The following is an 8,103-nucleotide window of genomic DNA, read 5'->3' on the forward strand; positions in this document are numbered from 1 at the left end:
CACTGAGGTCTGCTTATTGTAAATATCTTGTACTTGTTTTTACACCTTTTAATGTCAAAGTTTGCCTTTGTGCTTCTTCAGTGTTGGAAAGACTCTTTCTCACACTGAGGTCTGCTTATTGTACTTGTTTCTACACCTTTTAATGTCAAAGTTGGCCTCTGTGCTTTTTCAGTGTTGGAAAGACTCTTTCTTGCACTGAGGTCTGCTTATTGTAAATATCTTGTACTTGTTTTTACACCTTTTAATGTCAAAGTTGGCCTCTGTGCTTTTTCAGTGGTGGAAAGACTCTTTCTTGCACTGACGTCTGCTTATTGTAAACATCTTGTACTTGTTTTTACACCTTTTAATGTCAAAGTTGGCCTTTGTGCTTCTTCAGTTTTGGAAAGACTCTTTCTTGCACTGAGGTCTGCTTATTGTAAATATCTTGTAGTTGTTTGAACACCTTTTAATGTCAAAGTTGGCCTCTGTGAGTGGTGGAAAGACTCTTTCTTGCACTGAGGTCTGCTTATTGTAAATATCTTGTAGTTGTTTGAACACCTTTTAATGTCAAAGTTGGCCTCTGTGCTTCTTCAGTGGTGGAAAGACTCTTTCTTGCACTGAGGTGTGCTTATTGTAAATATCTTGTACTTGTTTGAACACCTTTTAATGTCAAAGTTGGCCTCTGTGCTTCTTCAGTGATGGAAAGACTCTTTCTTGCACTGAGGTCTGCTTATTATAAATATCTTGTACTTGTTTTTACACCTTTTAATGTCAAAGTTGGCCTCTGTGCTTTTTCAGTGGTGGAAAGACTCTTTCTTGCACTGAGGTCTGCTTATTGTAAATATCTTGTACTTGTTTTTACACCTTTTAATGTCAAAGTTGTCCTCTGTGCTTTTTCAGTGGTGGAAAGACTCTTTCTTGCACTGAGGTCTGCTTATTGTAAATATCTTGTACTTGTTTTTACACCTTTTAATGTCAAAGTTGGCATCTGTGCTTTTTCAGTGGTGGAAAGATTCTTTCTTGCACTGAGGTCTGCTTATTGTAAATATCGTGTACTTGTTTGAACACCTTTTAATGTCAAAGTTGGCCTGTGTGCTTATTGTACTTGTTTCTACACCTTTAAATGTCAAAGTTGGCCTCTGTGCTTTTTCAGTGGTGACTCTTTCTTGCACTGAGGTCTGCTTATTGTGAATATCTTGTACTTGTTTTTACACCTTTTAATGTCAAAGTTGGCCTCTTTGAGTGGTGGAAAGACTCTTTCTTGCACTGAGGTCTGCTTATTGTAAATATCTTGTACTTGTTTTTACACCTTTTAATGTCAAAGTTGGCATCTGTGCTTCTTCAGTGTTGGAAAGACTCTTTCTCACACTGAGGTCTGCTTATTGTACTTGTTTCTATACCTTTTAATGTCAAAGTTGGCCTCTGTGCTTCTTCAGTGATGGAAAGACACTTTCTTGCACTGAGGTCTGCTTATTGTAAATATCTTGTACTTGTTTTTACACCTTTTAATGTCAAAGTTGGCATCTGTGCTTTTTCAGTGGTGGAAAGACTCTTTCTTGCACTGAGGTCTGCTTATTGTAAATATCTTGTACTTGTTTTTACACCTTTTAATGTCAAAGTTGGCCTCTGTGCTTCTTCGGTGATGGAAAGACACTTTCTTGCACTGAGGTCTGCTTATTGTAAATATCTTGTACTTGTTTTTACACCTTTTAATGTCAAAGTTGGCCTCTGTGCTTCTTCAGTGTTGGAAAGACTCTTTCTCACACTGAGGTCTGCTTATTGTACTTGTTTCTACACCTTTAAATGTCAAAGTTGGCCTCTGTGCTTTTTCAGTGGTGGAAAGACTCTTGCACTGAGGTCTGCTTATTGTAAATAACTTGTACTTGTTTTTACACCTTTTAATGTAGAAGTTGGCCTCTGTGCTTCTTCAGTGATGGAAAGACACTTTCTTGCACTGAGGTCTGCTTATTGTAAATATCTTGTACTTGTTTTTACACCTTTTAATGTCAAAGTTGGCCTCTGTGCTTCTTCAGTGGTGGAAAGAATCTTTCTTGCACTGAGGTCTGCTTATTGTAAATATCTTGTACTTGTTTTTACACCTTTTAATGTCAAAGTTGGCCTCTGTGCTTCTTCAGTGGTGGAAAGACTCTTTCTTGCACTGAGGTCTGCTTATTGTAAATATCTTGTACTTGTTTTTACACCTTTTAATGTCAAAGTTGGCCTCTGTGCTTTTTCAGTGGTGGACTCTTTCTTGCACTGAGGTCTGCTTATTGTAAATATCTTGTACTTGTTTTTACACCTTTAAATGTCAAAGTTGGCCTCTGTGCTTTTTCAGTGTTGGAAAGACTCTTTCTTGCACCGAGGTCTGCTTATTGTAAATATCTTGTACTTGTTTTTACACCTTTTAATGTCAAAGTTGGCCTCTGTGCTTTTTCAGTGGTGGACTCTTTCTTGCACTGAGGTCTGCTTATTGTAAATATCTTGTACTTGTTTTTACACCTTTTAATGTCAAAGTTGGCCTCTGTGCTTTTTCAGTGTTGGAAAGACTCTTTCTTGCACCGAGGTCTGCTTATTGTAAATATCTTGTACTTGTTTTTACACCTTTTAATGTCAAAGTTGGCCTCTGTGCTTCTTCAGTGGTGGAAAGACTCTTTCTTGCACTGAGGTCTGCTTATTGTAAATATCTTGTACTTGTTTGAACACCTTTTAATGTCAAAGTTGGCCTCTGTGCTTCTTCAGTGGTGGAAAGACTCTTTCTTGCACTGAGGTCTGCTTATTGTAAATATCTTGTACTTGTTTTTACACCTTTTAATGTCAAAGTTGGCCTCTGTGCTTTTTCAGTGTTGGAAAGACTCTTTCTTGCACTGACGTCTGCTTATTGTACTTGTTTCTACACCTTTAAATGTCAAAGTTGGCCTCTGTGCTTTTTCAGTGGTGGAAAGACTCTTGCACTGAGGTCTGCTTATTGTAAATATCTTGTACTTGTTTTTACACCTTTTAATGTCAAAGTTGGCCTCTGTGCTTTTTCAGTGTTGGAAAGACTCTTTCTTGCACTGAGGTCTGCTTATTGTAAATATCTTGTACTTGTTTTTACACCTTTTAATGTCAAAGTTGGCCTCTGTGCTTCTTCAGTGTTGGAAAGACTCTTTCTCACACTGAGGTCTGCTTATTGTACTTATTTTTACACCTTTAAATGTCAAAGTTGGCCTCTGTGCTTTTTCAGTGGTGGAAAGAATCTTTCTTGCACTGAGGTCTGCTTATTGTAAATATCTTGTACTTGTTTTTACACCTTTTAATGTCAAAGTTGGCCTCTGTGCTTTTTCAGTGGTGTAAAGACTCTTTCTCACACTGAGGTCTGCTTATTGTAAATATCTTGTACTTGTTTTTACACCTTTTAATGTCAAAGTTGGCCTCTGTGCTTTTTCAGTGGTGGAAAGACTCTTTCTTGCACTGAGGTCTGCTTATTGTAAATATCTTGTACTTGTTTGAACACCTTTTAATGTCAAAGTTGGCCTTTGTGCTTCTTCAGTGTTGGAAAGACTCTTTCTTGCACTGAGGTCTGCTTATTGTAAATATCTTGTACTTGTTTTTACACCTTTTAATGTCAAAGTTGGCCTCTGTGCTTTTTCAGTGGTGGAAAGACTCTTTCTTGCACTGAGGTCTGCTTATTATAAATATCTTGTACTTGTTTGAACACCTTTTAATGTCAAAGTTGGCCTCTGTGCTTTTTCAGTGATGGAAAGACACTTTCTCACACTGAGGTCTGCTTATTTTAAATATCTTGTACTTGTTTGAACACCTTTTAATGTCAAAGTTGGCCTCTTGTGCTTCTTCAGTGGTGGAAAGACTCTTTCTTCCACTCAGGTCTGCTTATTGTAAATATCTTGTACTTGTTTTTAAACCTTTTAATGTCAAAGTTGGCCTCTGTGAGTGGTGGAAAGACTCTTTCTTGCACTGAGGTCTGCTTGTTTTAAATATCTTGTACTTGTTTGAACACCTTTTAATGTCAAAGTTGGCCTCTTGTGCTTCTTCAGTGGTGGAAAGACTCTTTCTTGCACTGAGGTCTGCTTATTATAAATATCTTGTAGTTGTTTGAACACCTTTTAATGTCAAAGTTGGCCTCTGTGCTTTTTCAGTGTTGGAAAGACTCTTTCTTGCACTGACGTCTGCTTATTGTAAATATCTTGTACTTGTTTTTACACCTTTTAATGTCAAAGTTGGCCTTTGTGCTTCTTCAGTGGTGGAAAGACTCTTTCTTCCACTCAGGTCTGCTTATTGTAAATATCTTGTACTTGTTTTTACACCTTTTAATGTCAAAGTTGGCCTCTGTGAGTGGTGGAAAGACTCTTTCTTGCACTGAGGTCTGCTTGTTTTAAATATCTTGTACTTGTTTGAACACCTTTTAATGTCAAAGTTGGCCTCTTGTGCTTCTTCAGTGGTGGAAAGACCCTTGCACTGAGGTGTGCTTATTGTAAATATCTTGTACTTGTTTGAACACCTTTTAATGTCAAAGTTGGCCTCTGTGCTTCTTCGGTGATGGAAAGACACTTTCTTGCACTGAGGTCTGTTTATTGTAAATATCTTGTACTTGTTTTTACACCTTTTAATGTCAAAATTGGCCTTTGTGCTTCTTCAGTTTTGGAAAGACTCTTTCTTGCACTGAGGTCTGCTTATTATAAACATCTTGTACTTGTTTTTACACCTTTTAATGTCAAAGTTGGCCTCTGTGCTTTTTCAGTGGTGGAAAGAATCTTTCTCACACTGAGGTCTGCTTATTTTAAATATCTTGTACTTGTTTGAACACCTTTTAATGTCAAAGTTGGCCTCTGTGCTTTTTCAGTGGTGGAAAGAATCTTTCTTGCACTGAGGTCTGCTTATTGTAAATATCTTGTACTTGTTTGAACACCTTTTAATGTCAAAGTTGGCCTTAGTGTCTTTCTACCACTGAAAAAGCACATTCTTGCACTGAGGTCTGCTTATCGTAAATATCTTGTACTTGTTTTTACACCTTTTAATGTCAAAGTTGGCCTCTGTGCTTCTTCAGTGGTGGAAAGACTCTTTCTTGCACTGAGGTCTGCTGATTGTATCATTCAGCAGTCCTCCAGAAACAGCTAGTCAATGCTCTCTCTGAGACTTGACCTCAGTGATTCACTAGCAACTATCACACAACATCCAATCCCATCCATCCTAGAGTGCAGGGACGTGCAGAGAGGTTTAAAGGGGCGGGTGCTCAGTTAAAAAGGGGCACATTGAACCATGCTGAATAACAACAACACACATTCATCAAGAATCTAATATGGAAGGGCAGGGCTGTGTTGATCTGAGACTGTAGACATTAAAAAGTCCACAGGAGAGATGGTAGCTGATTAAACAAGTGTCATGAGATAATAACAAAATGCAAAGATTGGTGACAGCGCTTGGAACCATAAGGCAACGAAAAACTGTGACATAAACTCTGCTCTGCCTGTGAATCACTCTTTGCTTCTCTTCTTCCTTCCTTCCCATCATTTCATATATCACTCTCCACTTGCTGTCTATCTGAGAACAAGGCACAACTTGCTATTGCAATAAACTATAATCTAATTATCCACACCTAACAACTCTTGCACTTAATCTATAATAAAATGATGACAGAAAAATGTTATAGCACTGCCTTTAGTAGCCTCATACAGCTCCTACTGTTTCCTCCTCATGTCCTTACCAGCCATGTCTGCACAATGTTATATCATGAGTAATATTTTTTTAAATCCAGCTAAATAAAACACACACATGCACACACAGTGACATTTTAGACCTTCTTCAGAATACTGTATATACTATGGGCATCCTTACATTATTATTTATTACTAGAGCTACAATAATAAAGCAATGAGGAGGGGGAAGTAATAAATATGAAATAATGTATTTATGATGATTCCATTTGTTTCACTATCCACTCTGTGCAGGGCAAAGCTTATTACATTTTTAAACTGTAGAGATACAATCATTTTACTGCTGTAAAATCCAACTTTTGTCTTATTTAAAATATAAATCTAATATAATCTGCTTCTTAATGTATGTTCTTTAAAATACAGCGTGTGTTTTTTAATATATTATAATTATAATAATTATTATGTGGACATGCATATTAGATCGTTTTTTAGTGAAATATAATCCCTCCAGAAAGGCAGGAAATGCCCAGAAACTTACTTTAAAACTAAATATGTTCCCTAAAACGGTGACAGAGCTACAGACCCATGACAGCCAGGTAGCCAGCAGCTATGACCAGCACTACTTGTGCAGTTAATAAAAGGACAGGTAATGTTTGTCGCGCTGTTGCACACACAGCACGCTCGTTTGTTTCAGTTCGTCAGTTGCAACAAGACAGCTTACCAACGTGTACGTAATAAGCTAATACTCCTGGGTGCTACACACTACAGTGTACGCTGTACACCTACTTACTGGGTTTGTCGCATCAGTCTGTGTCTCTGAGTTAACTTGTGTTTCTCCTACAGCTCCGGACCGCAAAAAATGCGCGTGCTCTTTGTGAGCTCGTTCCCGGCTCGTAACCAGCGCGTTCTGCCGTCGAGGGCGATCATTGGTTAAATGTGATCATGTGACTGATGCAAGCCAGATCCTTTTATTTAGCAAAACTATGATTAATAGTTAAATATTATTGTTGAGGGGCACAGACAGGACTCCGCACGCACACACACATAAAAAAAATAAATAAATAAATAAAAAAAATTTAAAAGTTGCCTCAACAAAAGGGCACTTTGGGCACTCATCAGGAAAGGGGCGGGTGCTCAAGCCCCTCTAGCCCCCCCCCCCCTCCCCTCTGCACGTCCCTGCTAGAGTGTGAGACACAGCGATTGGATCGTAGCATGAGGGAGGAGGAGCTCAGAATGTCCTTCAGCCAGCTGTGAAAATTCAGGACCAAATGTTCTTAATTACTTTACACTCATTAAATTGAGAGGTAGAGCCATCGTGAACATTCAGGTCTCTTCTCTGTGAGCTCTTTACCTCATGTTTATTTATTTAACCTTTATTTATACAGGCAGTCCCACTGAGACCTGCTGTCTCATTTACAATAGAAACACATGTGCCACAGGCTCTGCCTCGTACTCATCCAAATAGAGCTCTTCCTGTCAGAGAATTCAAAGCAACTAATTAAAACCAGCCAATCAGAATACAAAGGGAAATAATGCACATACACCTGCTTTTCTTGCTATTAAAGCCAAAACAACCTGTTCTGCATTGTTAGAATTACACAGAATTAACACGATTTAATAACAGTTCTGGTGATTATTGCTGCATTGTAGACATTACTTTGGTCTTCTTCTGTGACCTTATGGTTTCTTTTCTCTGCATCACACAAAGTAAAGAAATTCTTATTTTGGTTCCTTCAAATTATTGTCAGTGTTTCTGCATATTTATTCTTCTGTTTTTGTTCTGTGGTTATACTGGCCATGTTTCACATGCTGGCACTTTGATATTTTTGTCTCATTTTAGTACCATTATTTCTGTATAGAGTCATGTAATAACAACAGCACCTTTTTACAGTCACGAAGCTTAAAAAGCTGATAAAAGTTTACAGTCCAACAATGCCGCTTATTTATATTTGTTTGTTTTAATGCGCAGCTCTTCCTCGAGCATAAACCCAGACTCACCTGAGTCAGAGTGGCTCAGGTGAGTCTCGGCCATCATGTTGTCTTTTCTAGATCCAAAAGTGACAATTTTTTTTAACACTACCTTATTAAGGTGGCCACCCTGATTACCAAGATGTATTTATTAATTGCGCAGGTGTTAGGTGAACCCATTCATACTGAGTACTAATATTAATAAAATAATTGTCACTCTGCAAAACTGAAGGATCATGGATGCAATGTTCACAGCAGCTGTGATACTTGGACACTGATTAATGCAGAACAAGTGTCACAATTGGCCAGTCTGAGGGGAAGTGCCACTAAATGTTTGCTCCAACCCTGAAATACATTGCAGTGCCTTTCCCACAGTCCTCCAGTCTGAGCTGACTCATGTTGAAGTCAAAGATCAACTCGTGGTGTGTATTTGTGTTAAATATGTGCAGCCAGCTCGAGGAAGCGTCCCGGGGGGAAGGAAGCTGGTTTAGACAACACCCTGAAA

Source organism: Aulonocara sp. 'chitande type north' Nkhata Bay, linkage group LG4 (genome assembly GCF_057382095.1).
Source record: "Aulonocara sp. 'chitande type north' Nkhata Bay isolate Kocher_YH1m ecotype deep benthic linkage group LG4, A_spYH_male_GT1.1, whole genome shotgun sequence".
Lineage (NCBI taxonomy): Eukaryota > Metazoa > Chordata > Actinopteri > Cichliformes > Cichlidae > Aulonocara > Aulonocara sp. 'chitande type north' Nkhata Bay.